The sequence below is a fragment of the Mustelus asterias genome, chromosome 21, assembly GCF_964213995.1.
Source record: "Mustelus asterias chromosome 21, sMusAst1.hap1.1, whole genome shotgun sequence".
In the NCBI taxonomy this organism is placed as follows: domain Eukaryota; kingdom Metazoa; phylum Chordata; class Chondrichthyes; order Carcharhiniformes; family Triakidae; genus Mustelus; species Mustelus asterias.
In genome coordinates this window covers 22,237,628-22,256,866 of record NC_135821.1, presented here as the reverse complement: position 1 = coordinate 22,256,866, position 19,239 = coordinate 22,237,628, and positions in this window count along the sequence as shown.

The following is a 19,239-nucleotide window of genomic DNA, read 5'->3' as shown; positions in this document are numbered from 1 at the left end:
AACGGCACCCAATCGAATCTAATCCAATCCAATCCAAGGAACGGCATCCAATCGAAACCAATCCAATCCAATCCAAGTACCGGCATCCAACCCAATCCAATCCAATCCAATCCAATCCAAGTAACGGCATCGAATCCAATGCAATCCAATCCAATCCAAACCAATCCAATCCAAGTAACGGCACCAAATCCAATCTAATCCAATAGAATCCAATCCAATCCAAGTAACGGCATCCAATCCAATCCTATCGACTCCAATCCAATCCAAGTAACCGCATCCAATCCAATCCAATCCAATTAACGTCATCCAATCCAATCCAATCCAATCCAATCCTATCCTATCCAGGTATCGGCATCCAATCTCATCCAATCCAATCCAATCCATGTAACCGCATCCAATCCAATACAATACAATCCAATCCAATCCAGGTACCGGCATCCAATCCAATCCAATCCAATCCAATCCAAGTAACGGCATCCAATCCAATCTAATCCAATCCAATCCAATCCAATCCAAGAAACCGCATCCAATCCAATCCAATCCAATCCAATCCAATCCAATCCAAGTAACGGCATCCAATCCAAGCCAATCCAACCCAATCCAATGCAATCCAAGTACCGGCATCCAATCCAAGCCAATCCAACCCAATCCAATGCAATCCAAGTACCGGCATCCAATCCAAGCCAATCCAATCCAATCCAAGTAACGGCATCCAATCCAATCCAATCCAATCCAAGTATCGGCATCCAATCCAATCCAATCGAATCTAATCCAAACCAATCCAAGTAACGGCATCCAATCCAATCCAATCCAATCGAAGTACCGGCATCCAACCCAATCCAATCCAATCCAATCCAAGTAACGGCATCCAATTCAATCCAATCCAATCCAATCCAATCCAATCCAATGCAATCCAAGTAACGGCATCCAATCCAAGACAATCCAATCCAATCCAAGTAAAGGCATCCAATCGAATCCAATCCAATCCAATCCAAGTACCGGCATCCAACCCAATCCAATCCAATCCAAGTAACGGCATCCAATCCAATGCAATCCAATCCAATCCAATCCAAACCAATCCAATCCAAGCAACGGCATCCAATCCAATCCTATCGAATCCAATCCAATCCAAATAACCGCATCCAATCCAATCCAATCCAATAAACGGCATCCAATCCAATCCAATCCAATCCTATCCTATCCAAGTAACGGCATCCAATCTAATCCAATCCAATCCAACCCAATCCAAGTAACCGCATCCAATCCAATCCAATCCAATCCAATTCAAGTAACGGCATCCAATCCAATGCAATCCAAACCAATCCAATCCAATCCAATCCAGGTACCGGCATCCAATCCAATCCTTTCCAAGTAACGGCATCCAATCCAATCTAATCAAATCCAATCCAATCCAATCCAATCCAAGTAACCGCATCCAATGCAATCCAATGCAATCCAATCCAATCCAAGTAACGGCATCCAATCCAATCCAAGTAACGGCATCCAATACAATCCAATCCAATCCAATCCAAGTAACGGCATCCAATCCAATCCAAGTAACGGCATCCAATCCAATCCAATCCAAGTAACGGCATCCAATCCAATCCAATCCAAGTAACGCATCCTCTCCAATCCAATCCAATCCAATCCAATCCAATCCAACCCTAGCCAATCCAATCGAAGTAACGGCATCCAATCCAATCCAACCAATTCAATCCAAGTAACCGCCTCCAATCGAATCCAATCCAATCCAATTCAATCCAATCCAAGTAACGGCATCCAATCCAATCCAATCGAATCCAATCTAATCCAAGTAACGGAATCCAATCCAATCCAATCCAATCCAAGTAACGGCATGCAATCCAATCCAATCCCATCCAATTCAAGTAACGGCATCCAATCCAATCCAATCCAATCCAAGTAACGGCATCCAATCGAATCCAATCCAATCCAGTCCAAGTAACGGCATCCAATTCAATCCAATCCATTCCAACCCAATCGAATCTAATCCAATCCAATCCAAGTAACGGCATATAATCGAATCCAATCCAATCCAAGTACCGGCTTCCAACCCAATCCAATCCAATCCAATCCAAGTAACGGCAACCAATCCAATCCAATCCAATCCAATCCAATCCAATCCAATCCTATCCAAGTAACGGCATCCAATCAAATCGAATCCAATCCAATCCAATCCAAGTAACCGCATCCAATCCAATCCAATCCAAGTAACGGCATCCAATCCAATCCTATCGAATCCAATCCAATCCAAGTAACCGCATCCAATCCAATCCAATCCTATCCAATTAACGGCATCCAATCCAATCCAATCCTATCCTATCCAAGGAACGGCATCCAATCTAATCCAATCCAATCCAATCCAATCCAATCCAAGTAACCGCATCCAGTCCAATCCAATCCAATCCACGTAACGGCATCCAATCCAATCCAATCCAATCCAATGCAATCCAAGTAACGGCACCCAATCCAAGCCAATCCAATCCAATCCAATCCAATCCAGGTACCGGCATCCAATCCAATCCAATCCAATCCAATGCAATCCAAGTAACGGCATCCAATCCAATCTAATCCAATCCAATCCAATCCAAGTTACCGCATCCAATCCAATCCAATCCAATCCACGTAACGGCATCCAATCCAATCCAATCCAATCCAATGCAATCCAAGTAACGGCACCCAATCGAATCTAATCCAATCCAATCCAAGGAACGGCATCCAATCGAAACCAATCCAATCCAATCCAAGTACCGGCATCCAACCCAATCCAATCCAATCCAATCCAATCCAAGTAACGGCATCGAATCCAATGCAATCCAATCCAATCCAAACCAATCCAATCCAAGTAACGGCACCAAATCCAATCTAATCCAATAGAATCCAATCCAATCCAAGTAACGGCATCCAATCCAATCCTATCGACTCCAATCCAATCCAAGTAACCGCATCCAATCCAATCCAATCCAATTAACGTCATCCAATCCAATCCAATCCAATGCAATCCTATCCTATCCAGGTATCGGCATCCAATCTCATCCAATCCAATCCAATCCAATCCATGTAACCGCATCCAATCCAATACAATACAATCCAATCCAATCCAGGTACCGGCATCCAATCCAATCCAATCCAATCCAATCCAAGTAACGGCATCCAATCCAATCTAATCCAATCCAATCCAATCCAATCCAAGAAACCGCATCCAATCCAATCCAATCCAATCCAATCCAATCCAAGTAACGGCATCCAATCCAAGCCAATCCAACCCAATCCAATGCAATCCAAGTACCGGCATCCAATCCAAGCCAATCCAACCCAATCCAATGCAATCCAAGTACCGGCATCCAATCCAAGCCAATCCAATCCAATCCAAGTAACGGCATCCAATCCAATCCAATCCAATCCAAGTATCGGCATCCAATCCAATCCAATCGAATCTAATCCAAACCAATCCAAGTAACGGCATCCAATCCAATCCAATCCAATCGAAGTACCGGCATCCAACCCAATCCAATCCAATCCAATCCAAGTAACGGCATCCAATTCAATCCAATCCAATCCAATCCAATCCAATCCAATGCAATCCAAGTAACGGCATCCAATCCAAGACAATCCAATCCAATCCAAGTAAAGGCATCCAATCGAATCCAATCCAATCCAATCCAAGTACCGGCATCCAACCCAATCCAATCCAATCCAAGTAACGGCATCCAATCCAATGCAATCCAATCCAATCCAATCCAAACCAATCCAATCCAAGCAACGGCATCCAATCCAATCCTATCGAATCCAATCCAATCCAAATAACCGCATCCAATCCAATCCAATCCAATCCAATAAACGGCATCCAATCCAATCCAATCCAATCCTATCCTATCCAAGTAACGGCATCCAATCTAATCCAATCCAATCCAATCCAATCCAAGTAACCGCATCCAATCCAATCCAATCCAATCCAATTCAAGTAACGGCATCCAATCCAATGCAATCCAAACCAATCCAATCCAATCCAATCCAGGTACCGGCATCCAATCCAATCCTTTCCAAGTAACGGCATCCAATCCAATCTAATCAAATCCAATCCAATCCAATCCAATCCAAGTAACCGCATCCAATGCAATCCAATCCAATCCAATCCAATCCAAGTAACGGCATCCAATCCAATCCAAGTAACGGCATCCAATACAATCCAATCCAATCCAAGTAACGGCATCCAATCCAATCCAAGTAACGGCATCCAATCCAATCCAATCCAAGTAACGGCATCCAATCCAATCCAATCCAAGTAACGCATCCTCTCCAATCCAATCCAATCCAATCCAATCCAATCCAATCCAACCCTAGCCAATCCAATCGAAGTAACGGCATCCAATCCAATCCAACCAATTCAATCCAACTAACCGCCTCCAATCGAATCCAATCCAATCCAATTCAATCCAATCCAAGTAACGGCATCCAATCCAATCCAATCGAATCCAATCTAATCCAAGTAACGGAATCCAATCCAATCCAATCCAATCCAAGTAACGGCATGCAATCCAATCCAATCCCATCCAATTCAAGTAACGGCATCCAATCCAATCCAATCCAATCCAATCCTATCCAAGTAACGGCATCCAATCAAATCGAATCCAATCCAATCCAATCCAAGTAACCGCATCCAATCCAATCCAATCCAAGTAACGGCATCCAATCCAATCCTATCGAATCCAATCCAATCCAAGTAACCGCATCCAATCCAATCCAATCCTATCCAATTAACGGCATCCAATCCAATCCAATCCTATCCTATCCAAGGAACGGCATCCAATCTAATCCAATCCAATCCAATCCAATCCAATCCAAGTAACCGCATCCAGTCCAATCCAATCCAATCCACGTAACGGCATCCAATCCAATCCAATCCAATCCAATGCAATCCAAGTAACGGCACCCAATCCAAGCCAATCCAATCCAATCCAATCCAATCCAGGTACCGGCATCCAATCCAATCCAATCCAATCCAATGCAATCCAAGTAACGGCATCCAATCCAATCTAATCCAATCCAATCCAATCCAAGTTACCGCATCCAATCCAATCCAATCCAATCCACGTAACGGCATCCAATCCAATCCAATCCAATCCAATGCAATCCAAGTAACGGCACCCAATCGAATCTAATCCAATCCAATCCAAGGAACGGCATCCAATCGAAACCAATCCAATCCAATCCAAGTACCGGCATCCAACCCAATCCAATCCAATCCAATCCAATCCAAGTAACGGCATCGAATCCAATGCAATCCAATCCAATCCAAACCAATCCAATCCAAGTAACGGCACCAAATCCAATCTAATCCAATAGAATCCAATCCAATCCAAGTAACGGCATCCAATCCAATCCTATCGACTCCAATCCAATCCAAGTAACCGCATCCAATCCAATCCAATCCAATTAACGTCATCCAATCCAATCCAATCCAATGCAATCCTATCCTATCCAGGTATCGGCATCCAATCTCATCCAATCCAATCCAATCCAATCCATGTAACCGCATCCAATCCAATACAATACAATCCAATCCAATCCAGGTACCGGCATCCAATCCAATCCAATCCAATCCAATCCAAGTAACGGCATCCAATCCAATCTAATCCAATCCAATCCAATCCAATCCAAGAAACCGCATCCAATCCAATCCAATCCAATCCAATCCAATCCAAGTAACGGCATCCAATCCAAGCCAATCCAACCCAATCCAATGCAATCCAAGTACCGGCATCCAATCCAAGCCAATCCAACCCAATCCAATGCAATCCAAGTACCGGCATCCAATCCAAGCCAATCCAATCCAATCCAAGTAACGGCATCCAATCCAATCCAATCCAATCCAAGTATCGGCATCCAATCCAATCCAATCGAATCTAATCCAAACCAATCCAAGTAACGGCATCCAATCCAATCCAATCCAATCGAAGTACCGGCATCCAACCCAATCCAATCCAATCCAATCCAAGTAACGGCATCCAATTCAATCCAATCCAATCCAATCCAATCCAATCCAATGCAATCCAAGTAACGGCATCCAATCCAAGACAATCCAATCCAATCCAAGTAAAGGCATCCAATCGAATCCAATCCAATCCAATCCAAGTACCGGCATCCAACCCAATCCAATCCAATCCAAGTAACGGCATCCAATCCAATGCAATCCAATCCAATCCAATCCAAACCAATCCAATCCAAGCAACGGCATCCAATCCAATCCTATCGAATCCAATCCAATCCAAATAACCGCATCCAATCCAATCCAATCCAATCCAATAAACGGCATCCAATCCAATCCAATCCAATCCTATCCTATCCAAGTAACGGCATCCAATCTAATCCAATCCAATCCAATCCAATCCAAGTAACCGCATCCAATCCAATCCAATCCAATCCAATTCAAGTAACGGCATCCAATCCAATGCAATCCAAACCAATCCAATCCAATCCAATCCAGGTACCGGCATCCAATCCAATCCTTTCCAAGTAACGGCATCCAATCCAATCTAATCAAATCCAATCCAATCCAATCCAATCCAAGTAACCGCATCCAATGCAATCCAATCCAATCCAATCCAATCCAAGTAACGGCATCCAATCCAATCCAAGTAACGGCATCCAATACAATCCAATCCAATCCAAGTAACGGCATCCAATCCAATCCAAGTAACGGCATCCAATCCAATCCAATCCAAGTAACGGCATCCAATCCAATCCAATCCAAGTAACGCATCCTCTCCAATCCAATCCAATCCAATCCAATCCAATCCAATCCAACCCTAGCCAATCCAATCGAAGTAACGGCATCCAATCCAATCCAACCAATTCAATCCAACTAACCGCCTCCAATCGAATCCAATCCAATCCAATTCAATCCAATCCAAGTAACGGCATCCAATCCAATCCAATCGAATCCAATCTAATCCAAGTAACGGAATCCAATCCAATCCAATCCAATCCAAGTAACGGCATGCAATCCAATCCAATCCCATCCAATTCAAGTAACGGCATCCAATCGAATCCAATCCAATCCAGTCCAAGTAACGGCATCCAATTCAATCCAATCCATTCCAACCCAATCGAATCTAATCCAATCCAATCCAAGTAACGGCATATAATCGAATCCAATCCAATCCAAGTACCGGCTTCCAACCCAATCCAATCCAATCCAATCCAAGTAACGGCAACCAATCCAATCCAATCCAATCCAATCCAATCCAATCCAATCCTATCCAAGTAACGGCATCCAATCAAATCGAATCCAATCCAATCCAATCCAAGTAATCGCATCCAATCCAATCCAATCCAAGTAACGGCATCCAATCCAATCGTATCGAATCCAATCCAATCCAAGTAACCGCATCCAATCCAATCCAATCCTATCCAATTAACGGCATCCAATCCAATCCAATCCTATCCTATCCAAGGAACGGCATCCAATCTAATCCAATCCAATCCAATCCAATCCAATCCAAGTAACCGCATCCAGTCCAATCCAATCCAATCCACGTAACGGCATCCAATCCAATCCAATCCAATCCAATGCAATCCAAGTAACGGCACCCAATCCAAGCCAATCCAATCCAATCCAATCCAATCCAGGTACCGGCATCCAATCCAATCCAATCCAATCCAATACAATCCAAGTAACGGCATCCAATCCAATCTAATCCAATCCAATCCAATCCAAGTAACCGCATCCAATCCAATCCAATCCAATCCGCGTAACGGCATCCAATCCAATCCAATCCAATCCAATGCAATCCAAGTAACGGCACCCAATCGAATCTAATCCAATCCAATCCAAGGAACGGCATCCAATCGAAACCAATCCAATCCAATCCAAGTACCGGCATCCAACCCAATCCAATCCAATCCAATCCAATCCAAGTAACGGCATCGAATCCAATGCAATCCAATCCAATCCAAACCAATCCAATCCAAGTAACGGCACCAAATCCAATCTAATCCAATAGAATCCAATCCAATCCAAGTAACGGCATCCAATCCAATCCTATCGACTCCAATCCAATCCAAGTAACCGCATCCAATCCAATCCAATCCAATCCAATTAACGTCATCCAATCCAATCCAATCCTATCCTATCCAGGTATCGGCATCCAATCTCATCCAATCCAATCCAATCCAATCCATGTAACCGCATCCAATCCAATACAATACAATCCAATCCAATCCAGGTACCGGCATCCAATCCAATCCAATCCAATCCAAGTAACGGCATCCAATCCAATCTAATCTAATCCAATCCAATCCAATCCAATCCAAGAAACCGCATCCAATCCAATCCAATCCAATCCAATCCAATCCAATCCAATCCAAGTAACGGCATCCAATCCAAGCCAATCCAACCCAATCCAATGCAATCCAAGTACCGGCATCCAATCCAAGCCAATCCAACCCAATCCAATGCAATCCAAGTACCGGCATCCAATCCAAGCCAATCCAATCCAATCCAAGTAACGGCATCCAATCCAATCCAATCCAATCCAAGTATCGGCATCCAATCCAATCCAATCGAATCTAATCCAAACCAATCCAAGTAACGGCATCCAATCCAATCCAATCCAATCGAAGTACCGGCATCCAACCCAATCCAATCCAATCCAATCCAAGTAACGGCATCCAATCCCATGCAATCCAATCCAATGCAATCCAAACCAATCCAATCCAAGTAACGGCATCCAATCCAATCTAATCCAATCCAATCCAAGTAACCGCATCTAATGCAATCCAATCCAATCCAAGTAACGGCATCCAATACAATCCAATCCAATCCAATCCAATGCAATACAAGTAGCGGCATTCAATCCAAGCCAATCCAATCCAATCCAAGTAACGGCATCCAATCCAATCCAATCCAATCCAAGTAACGGCATCGAATCCAATGCAATCCAATCCAATCCAATCCAATCCAATCCTATCCACGTAACGGCACCAAATCCAATCTAATCCAATCGAATCCAATCCAATCCAAGAAACGGCATCCAATCCAATCCTATCGAATCCAATCCAATCCAATCCAAGTAACCGCATCCAATCCAATCCAATCCAATCCAATTAACGGCATCCAATCCAATCCAATCCAATCCAATCCTATCCTATCCAGGTAACGGCATCCAATCTAATCCAATCCAATCCAATCCAATGCAAGTAACCGCATCCAATCCAATACAATCCAATCCAATCCAATCCAAGTAACGGCATTCAATCCAATGCAATCCAATCCAATCCAATCCAATCCAGGTACCGGCATCCAATCCAATCCAATCCAATCCAATACAATCCAAGTAACGGCATCCAATCCAATCTAATCCAATCCAATCCAATCCAATCCAAGTAACCGCATCCAATCCAATCCAATCCAATTAACGGCATTCAATCCAAGCCAATCCAACCCAATCCAATGCAATCCAAGTACCGGCATCCAATCCAAGCCAATCCAATCCAATCCAAGTAACGGTATCCAATCCAATCCAATCCAATCCAAGTAACGGCATCCAATCCAATCCAATCGAATCTAATCCAATCCAATCCAAGTAATGGCATCCAATCCAATCCAATCCAATCCAATCCACGTAACCGCATCCAATCCAATCCAATCCAATCCAATTCAAGTAACGGCATCCAATCCAATGCAATCCAAACCAATCCAATCCAATCCAATCCAATCCAGGTACCGGCATCCAATCCAATCCAATCCAAGTACCGGCATCCAATCCAAGCCAATCCAATCCAATCCGAGTAACGGTATCCAATCCAATCCAATCCAATCCAAGTAACGGCATCCAATCCAATCCAATCGAATCTAATCCAATCCAATCCAAGTAACGGCATCCAATCCAATCCAATCCAATCCAATCCACGTAACCGCATCCAATCCAATCCAATCCAATCCAATTCAAGTAACGGCATCCAATCCAATGCAATCCAAACCAATCCAATCCAATCCAATCCAATCCAGGTACCGGCATCCAATCCAATCCAATCCAAGTAACGGCATCCAATCCAATCTAATCAAATCCAATCCAATCCAATCCAATCCAAGTAACCGCATCCAATGCAATCCAATCCAATCCAATCCAAGTAACGGCATCCAATCCAATCCAAGTAACGGCATCCAATCCAATCCAATCCAATCCAATCCAAGTAACGGCATCCAATCCAATCCAATCCATGTAACGCATCCTCTCCAATCCAATCCAATCCAATCCAATCCAACCCTAGCCAATCCAATCGAAGTAACGGCATCCAATCCAATCCAACCAATCCAATCCAACTAACCGCCTCCAATCGAATCCAGTCCAATCCAATCCAATTCAATCCAATCCAAGTAACGGCATCCAATCCAATCCAATCCAATCCAATCTAATCCAAGTAACGGAATCCAATCCAATCCAATCCAAGTAACGGCATGCAATCCAATCCAATCCCATCCAATTCAAGTAACGGCATCCAATCCAATCCAATCCAATCCAAGTAACGGCATCCAATCGAATCCAATCCAATCCAGTCCAAGTAACGGCATCCAATTCAATCCAATCCATTCCAACCCAATCGAATCTAATCCAATCCAATCCAAGTAACGGCATATAATCGAATCCAATCCAATCCAAGTACCGGCTTCCAACCCAATCCAATCCAATCCAATCCAAGTAAAGGCAACCAATCCAATCCAATCCAATCCAATCCAATCCAATCCTATCCAAGTAACGGCATCCAATCTAATCGAATCCAATCCAATCCAATCCAAGTAACTGCATCCAATCCAATCCAATCCAATCCAAGTAACGGCATCGAATCAAATCCTATCGAATCCAATCCAATCCAAGTAACCGCATCCAATCCAATCCAATCCTATCCAATTAACGGCATCCAATCCAATCCAATCCAATCCTATCCTATCCAAGGAACGGCATCCAATCTAATCCAATCCAATCCAATCCAATGCAATCCAATCCAATCCAATCCAAGTAACCGCATATAGTCCAATCCAATCCAATCCACGTAACGGCATCCAATCCAATCCAATCCAATCCAATGCAATCCAAGTAACGGCACCCAATCCAAGCCAATCCAATCCAATCCAATCCAATCCAGGTACCGGCATCCAATCCAATCCAGTCCAATCCAATGCAATCCAAGTAACGGCATCCAATCCAATCTAATCCAATCCAATCCAATCCAAGTAACCGCATCCAATCCAATCCAATCCAATCCACGTAACGGCATCCAATCCAATCCAATCCAATGCAATCCAAGTAACGGCACCCAATCCCAGCCAATCCAATCCAATCCAAGTAACGGCATCCAATCCAATCCAATCCAAGTAACGGCATCCAATCCAATCCTATCGAATCTAATCCAATCCAATCCAAGGAACGGCATCCAATCGAAACCAATCCAATCCAATCCAAGTACCGGCATCCAACCCAATCCAATCCAATCCAATCCAATCCAAGTAACGGCATCGAATCCAATGCAATCCAATCCAATCCAATCCAAACCAATCCAATCCAAGTAACGGCACCAAATCCAATCTAATCCAATAGAATCCAATCCAGTCCAAGTAACGGCATCCAATCCAATCCTATCGACTCCAATCCAATCCAAGTAACCGCATCCAATCCAATCCAATCCAATCCAATTAACGTCATCCAATCCAATCCAATCCAATCCTATCCTATCCAGGTATCGGCATTCAATCTTAGCCAATCCAATCCAATCCAATCCAAGTTACCGCATCCAATCCAATCCAATCCAATCCAATCCAATCCAAGTAACGGCATCCAATCCAATGCAACCCAATCCAATCCAATCCAACCCAGGTACCGGCATCCAATACAATACAATCCAAGTAACTGCATCCAATCCAATCTAATCCAATCCAATCCAATCCAATCCAAGAAACCGCATCCAATCCAATCCAATCCAATCCAATCCAATCCAATCCAAGTAACGGCATCCAATCCAAGCCAATCCAACCCAATCCAATGCAATCCAAGTACCGGCATCCAATCCAAGCCAATCCAACCCAATCCAATGCAATCCAAGTACCGGCATCCAATCCAAGCCAATCCAATCCAATCCAAGTAACGGCATCCAATCCAATCCAATCCAAGTAACGGCATCCAATCCAATCCAATCGAATCTAATCCAAACCAATCCAAGTAACGGCATCCAATCCAATCCAATCCAATCGAAGTACCGGCATCCAACCCAATCCAATCCAATCCAATCCAATCCAATCCAAGTAACGGCATCCAATCCCATGCAATCCAATCCAATCCAATCCAAACCAATCCAATCCAAGTAACGGCATCCAATCCAATCTAATCCAATCCAAGTAACTGCATCTAATCCAATCCAATCCAATCCAAGTAACGGCATCCAATACAATCCAATCCAATCCAATGCAATCCAAGTAACGGCATCCAATCCAAGCCAATCCAATCCAATCCAAGTAACGGCATCCAATCCAATCCAATCCAATCCAAGTAACGGCACCCAATCCAATCCAATCGAATCTCATCCAATCCAATCCAAGGAACGGCATCCAGTCGAATCCAATCCAATCCAATCCAAGTACCGCCATCCAACCCAATCCAATCCAATCCAATCCAATCCAAGTAACGGCATCGAATACAATGCAATCCAATCCAATCCAATCCTATCCAAGTAACGGCACCAAATCCAATCTAATCCAATCGAATCCAATCCAATCCAAGAAACGGCATCCAATCCATTCCTATCGAATCCAATCCAATCCAAGTAACCGCATCCAATCCAATCCAATCCAATCCAATTAACGGCATCCAATCCAATCCAATCCAATCCTATCCTATCCAGGTAACGGCATCCAATCTAATCCAATCCATAAGACCATAATACCATAAGACATAGGAGCGGAAGTAAGGCCATTCGGCCCATCGAGTCCACTCCATCATTCAATCATGGTTGATTTCAACTCCATTTACCCGCTCTCTCCCCATAGCCCTTAATTCCTCGAGAAATCAAGAATTTATCAATTTCTGTCTTGAAGACGCTCAACGTCTCGGCCTCCACAGCCCTCTGTGGCAATGAATTCCACAGACCCACCACTCTCTGGCTGAAGAAATTTCTCCTCATCTCTGTTCTAAAGTGACTCCCTTTTATTCTAAGGCTGTGCCCCCGCGTCCTAGTCTCCCCTGTTAATGGAAACAACTTCCCTACGTCCATCCTATCTAAGCCGTTCATTATCTTGTAAGTTTCTATCAGATCTCCCCTCAACCTCCTAAACTCCAATGAATATAATCCCACGATCCTCAGACGTTCATCGTATGTCAGGCCTACCATTCCTGGGATCATCCGTGTGAATCTCCGCTGGACCCGCTCCAGTGCCAGTATGTCCTTCCTGAGGTGTGGGGCCCAAAATTGCTCACAGTACTCCAAATGGGGCCTAACCAGTGCTTTATAAAGCCTCAGAAGTACATCCCTGCTTTTGTATTCCAAGCCTCTTGAGATAAATGACAACATTACATTTGCTTTCTTAATTACGGACTCAACCTGCAAGTTTACCTTTAGAGAATCCTGGACTAGGACTCCCAAGTCCCTTTGCACTTTAGCATTATGAATTTTGTCACCGTTTAGAAAATAGTCCATGCCTCTATTCTTTTTTCCAAAGTGTACGACCTCCAATCCAATCCAATCCAATCCAATCCAATCCAAGTAACCGCATCCAATCCAATACAATCCAATCCAATCCAATCCAAGTAACGGCATTTATTCCAATGCAATCCAATCCAATCCAATCCAATCCAGGTACGGGCATCCAATCCAATCCAATCCAATCCAATACAATCCAAGTAACGGCATCCAATCCAATCTAATCCAATCCAATCCAATCCAATCCAAGTAACCGCATCCAATCCAATCCAATCCAATCCAAGTGACGGCATTCAATCCAAGCCAATCCAACCCAATCCAATGCAATCCAAGTACCGGCATCCAATCCAAGCCAATCCAATCCAATCCAAGTAACGGTATCCAATCCAATCCAATCCAATCCAAGTAACGGCATCCAATCCAATCCAATCGAATCTAATCCACTCCAATCCAAGTAACGGCATCCAATCCAATCCAATCCAATCGAAGTACCGGCATCCAACCCAATCCAATCCAATCCAATCCAATCCAATCCAAGTAACGGCATCCAATCCAATGCAATCCAATCCAATTCAATCCAAACCAATCCAATCCAAGTAACGGCATCCAATCCAATCTAATCCAATCCAATCCAATCCAATCCAATCCAAGTAACTGCATCCAATCCAATCCTATCGAATTCAATCCAATCCAAGTAACCGCATCCAATCCAATCCAATCGGATTAACTGCATCCAATCCAATCCAATCCAATCCAATCCAATCCAATCCAATCCAATCCAATCCTTTCCTATCCAAGTAACGGCATCCAATCTAATCCAATCCAATCCAATCCAATCCAAGTAACCGCATCCAACCCAATCCAATCCAATCCAATCCAAGTAACGGCATCCAATCCAATCCTATCGAATCCAATCCAATCCAAGTAACCGCATCCAAACCAATCCAATTAACGGCATCCAATCCAATCCAATCCTATCCTATCCAAGTAACGGCATGCAATATAATCCAATCCAATCCAATCTAATCCAAGTAACGGCATCCAATCCAATGCAATCCAATCCAATCCAATCCAAACCAATCCAATCCAAGTAACGGCATCCAATCCAATCTAATCCAATCCAATCCAATCCAATCCAATCCAAGTAACGGCATCCAATCAAATCCAATCCAATCGAAGTACCGGCATCCAACCCAATCCAATCCAATCCAATCCAATCCAAGTAACGGCATCCAATCCAATGCAATCCAATCCAATTCAATCCAAACCAATCCAATCCAAGTAACGGCATCCAATCCAATCTAATCCAATCCAATCCAATCCAATCCAAGTAACGGCATCCAATCCAATCCTATCGAATTCAATCCAATCCAAGTAACCGCATCCAATCCAATCCAATCCAATCGGATTAACTGCATCCAATCCAATCCAATCCAATCCAATCCAATCCAATCCTATCCTATCCAAGTAACGGCATCCAATCTAATCCAATCCAATCCAATGCAATCCAAGTAACCGCATCCAACCCAATCCAATCCAATCCAATCCAAGTAACGGCATCCAATCCAATCCTATCGAATCCAATCCAATCCAAGTAACCGCATCCAAACCAATCCAAGTAACGGCATCCAATCCAATCCAATCCAATCCAAGTAACGGCATCCAATCCAATCCAATCGAATCTAATCCAAACCAATCCAAGTAACGGCATCCAATCCAATCCAATCCAATCGAAGTACCGGCATCCAACCCAATCCAATCCAATCCAATCCAATCCAAGTAACGGCATCCAATCCCATGCAATCCAATCCAATCCAATCCAAACCAATCCAATCCAAGTAACGGCATCCAATCCAATCTAATCCAATCCAAGTAACCGCATCTAATCCAATCCAATCCAATCCAAGTAACGGCATCCAATACAATCCAATCCAATCCAATGCAATCCAAGTAACGGCATCCAATCCAAGCCAATCCAATCCAATCCAAGTAACGGTATCCAATCCAATCCAATCCAATCCAAGTAACGGTATCCAATCCAATCCAATCGAATCTCATCCAATCCAATCCAAGGAACGGCATCCAGTCGAATCCAATCCAATCCAATCCAAGTACCGCCATCCAACCCAATCCAATCCAATCCAATCCAATCCAATCCAAGTAACGGCATCGAATACAATGCAATCCAATCCAATCCAATCCAATCCAATCCTATCCAAGTAACGGCACCAAATCCAATCTAATCCAATCGAATCCAATCCAATCCAAGAAACGGCATCCAATCCAATCCTATCGAATTCAATCCAATCCAAGTAACCGCATCCAATCCAATCCAATCCAATCCAATTAACGGCATCCAATCCAATCCAATCCAATCCTATCCTATCCAGGGAACGGCATCCAATCTAATCCAATCCAATCCAATCCAATCCAAGTAACCGCATCCAATCCAATACAATCCAATCCAATCCAATCCAAGTAACGGCATTCAATCCAATGCAATCCAATCCAATCCAATCCAATCCAGGTACCGGCATCCAATCCAATCCAATCCAATCCAATACAATCCAAGTAACGGCATCCAATCCAATCTAATCCAATCCAATCCAATCCAATCCAAGTAACCGCATCCAATCCAATCCAATCAAATCCAAGTAACGGCATTCAATCCAAGCCAATCCAACCCAATCCAATGCAATCCAAGTACCGGCATCCAATCCAAGCCAATCCAATCCAATCCAAGTAACGGTATCCAATCCAATCCAATCCAATCCAAGTAACGGCATCCAATCCAATCCAATCGAATCTAATCCAATCCAATCCAAGTAACGGCATCCAATCCAATCCAATCCAATCGAAGTACCGGCATCCAACCCAATCCAATCCAATCCAATCCAATCCAATCCAAGTAACGGCATCCAATCCAATGCAATCCAATCCAATTCAATCCAAACCAATCCAATCCAAGTAACGGCATCCAATCCAATCTAATCCAATCCAATCCAATCCAATCCAATCCAAGTAACTGCATCCAATCCAATCCTATCGAATTCAATCCAATCCAAGTAACCGCATCCAATCCAATCCAATCCAATCGGATTAACTGCATCCAATCCAATCCAATCCAATCCAATCCTTTCCTATCCAAGTAACGGCATCCAATCTAATCCAATCCAATCCAATCCAATCCAAGTAACCGCATCCAACCCAATCCAATCCAATCCAATCCAAGTAACGGCATCCAATCCAATCCTATCGAATCCAATCCAATCCAAGTAACCGCATCCAAACCAATCCAATTAACGGCATCCAATCCAATCCAATCCAATCCTATCCTATCCAAGTAACGGCATGCAATCTAATCCAATCCAATCCAATCCAATCCAAGTAACCGCATCCAATCCAATCCAATCCAATCCAATCCAAGTAACCGCATCCAATCCAATCCAATCCAATCTAATCCAAGTAACGGCATCCAATCCAATGCAATCCAATCCAATCCAATCCAAACCAATCCAATTCAAGTAACGGCATCCAATCCAATCTAATCCAATCCAATCCAATCCAATCCAAGTAACGGCATCCAATCAAATCCAATCCAATCGAAGTACCGGCATCCAACCCAATCCAATCCAATCCAATCCAATCCAATCCAAGTAACGGCATCCAATCCAATGCAATCCAATCCAATTCAATCCAAACCAATCCAATCCAAGTAACGGCATCCAATCCAATCTCATCCAATCCAATCCAATCCAATCCAATCCAAGTAACGGCATCCAATCCAATCCTATCGAATTCAATCCAATCCAAGTAACCGCATCCAATCCAATCCAATCCAATCGGATTAACTGCATCCAATCCAATCCAATCCAATCCAATCCAATCCAATCCAATCCTATCCTATCCAAGTAACGGCATCCAATCTAATCCAATCCAATCCAATGCAATCCAAGTAACCGCGTCCAACCCAATCCAATCCAATCCAATCCAAGTAACGGCATCCAATCCAATCCTATCGAATCCAATCCAATCCAAGTAACCGCATCCAAACCAATCCAATTAACGGCATCCAATCCAATCCAATCCTATCCTATCCAAGTAACGGCATGCAATCTAATCCAATCCAATCCAATCCAATCCAAGTAACCGCATCCAATCCAATCCAATCCAATCCAATCCAAGTAACCGCATCCAATCCAATCCAATCCAATCTAATCCAAGTAACGGCATCCAATCCAATGCAATCCAATCCAATCCAATCCAATCCAGGTACCGGCATCCAATCCAATCCAATCCAATCCAAGTAACGGCATTCAATCCAATCTAATCCAATCCAGTCCAATCCAATCCAAGGAACGGCATCCAATCCGATCCAATCCAATCCAATCCAAGTAACGGCATCCAATCCAATCCAATCCAATCCAATCCAATGCAATCCAAGTAACGGCATCCAATCCAAGCCAATCCAATCCAAGTAACGGCATCCAATCGAATCGAATCCAATCCAATCCAAGTACCGGCATCCAACCCAATCCAATACAATCCAAGTAACGGCATCCAATCCAATGCAATCCAATACAATCCAATCCAAACCAATCCAATCCAAGTAACGGCATCCAATCCAATCCTATCGAATCCAGTCCAATCCAAATAACCGCATCCAATCCAATCCAATCCAATTAACGGCATCCAATCCAATCCAATCCAATCCTATCCTATCCAAGTAACGGCATCCAATCTCATCCATTCCAATCCAATCCAAGTAACCGCATCCAATCCAATCCAATCCAATCCAATTCAATCCAAGTAACGGCGTCCAATCCAATGCATTCCAAACCAATCCAATCCAATCCAATCCAATCCAGGTACCGGCATCCAATCCAATCCAATCCAAGTAACGGCATCCAATCCAATCTAATCAAATCCAATCCAATCCAATCCAAGTAACCGCATCCAATCCAATCCAATCCAATCCAATCCAATCCAAGTAACGGCATCCAATCCAATCCAATCCAATCCAAGTAACGGCATCCAATCCAATCCAATCCAATCCAATCCAAGTAACGGCATCCAATCCAATCCAATCCAATACAAGTAACGCATTCTCTCCAAACCAATCCAATCCAATCCAATCCAATCCAATCCTAGCCAATCCAATCGAAGTAACGGCATCCAATCCAATCCATTCCAATCCAATCCAACTAACCGCCCCCAATCGAATCCAATCCAATCAAATCCAATCTAATTCAATCCAATCAAAGTAACGGCATCCAATCCAATCCAATCGAATCCAATCCAATCCAAGTAACGGCATCCAATCCAATCCAATCCAATCCAAGTAACGGCATGCAATCCAATCCAATCCAATCCAATTCAAGTAACGGCATCCAATCCAATCCAATCCAATCCAAGTAACGGCATCCAATCGAATCCAATCCAATCCAATCCTATCCAAGTAACGGCATCCAATATAATCCAATCCAATCCAATTCAATCCAAGTAACGGCATCCAATCCAATCCAATCC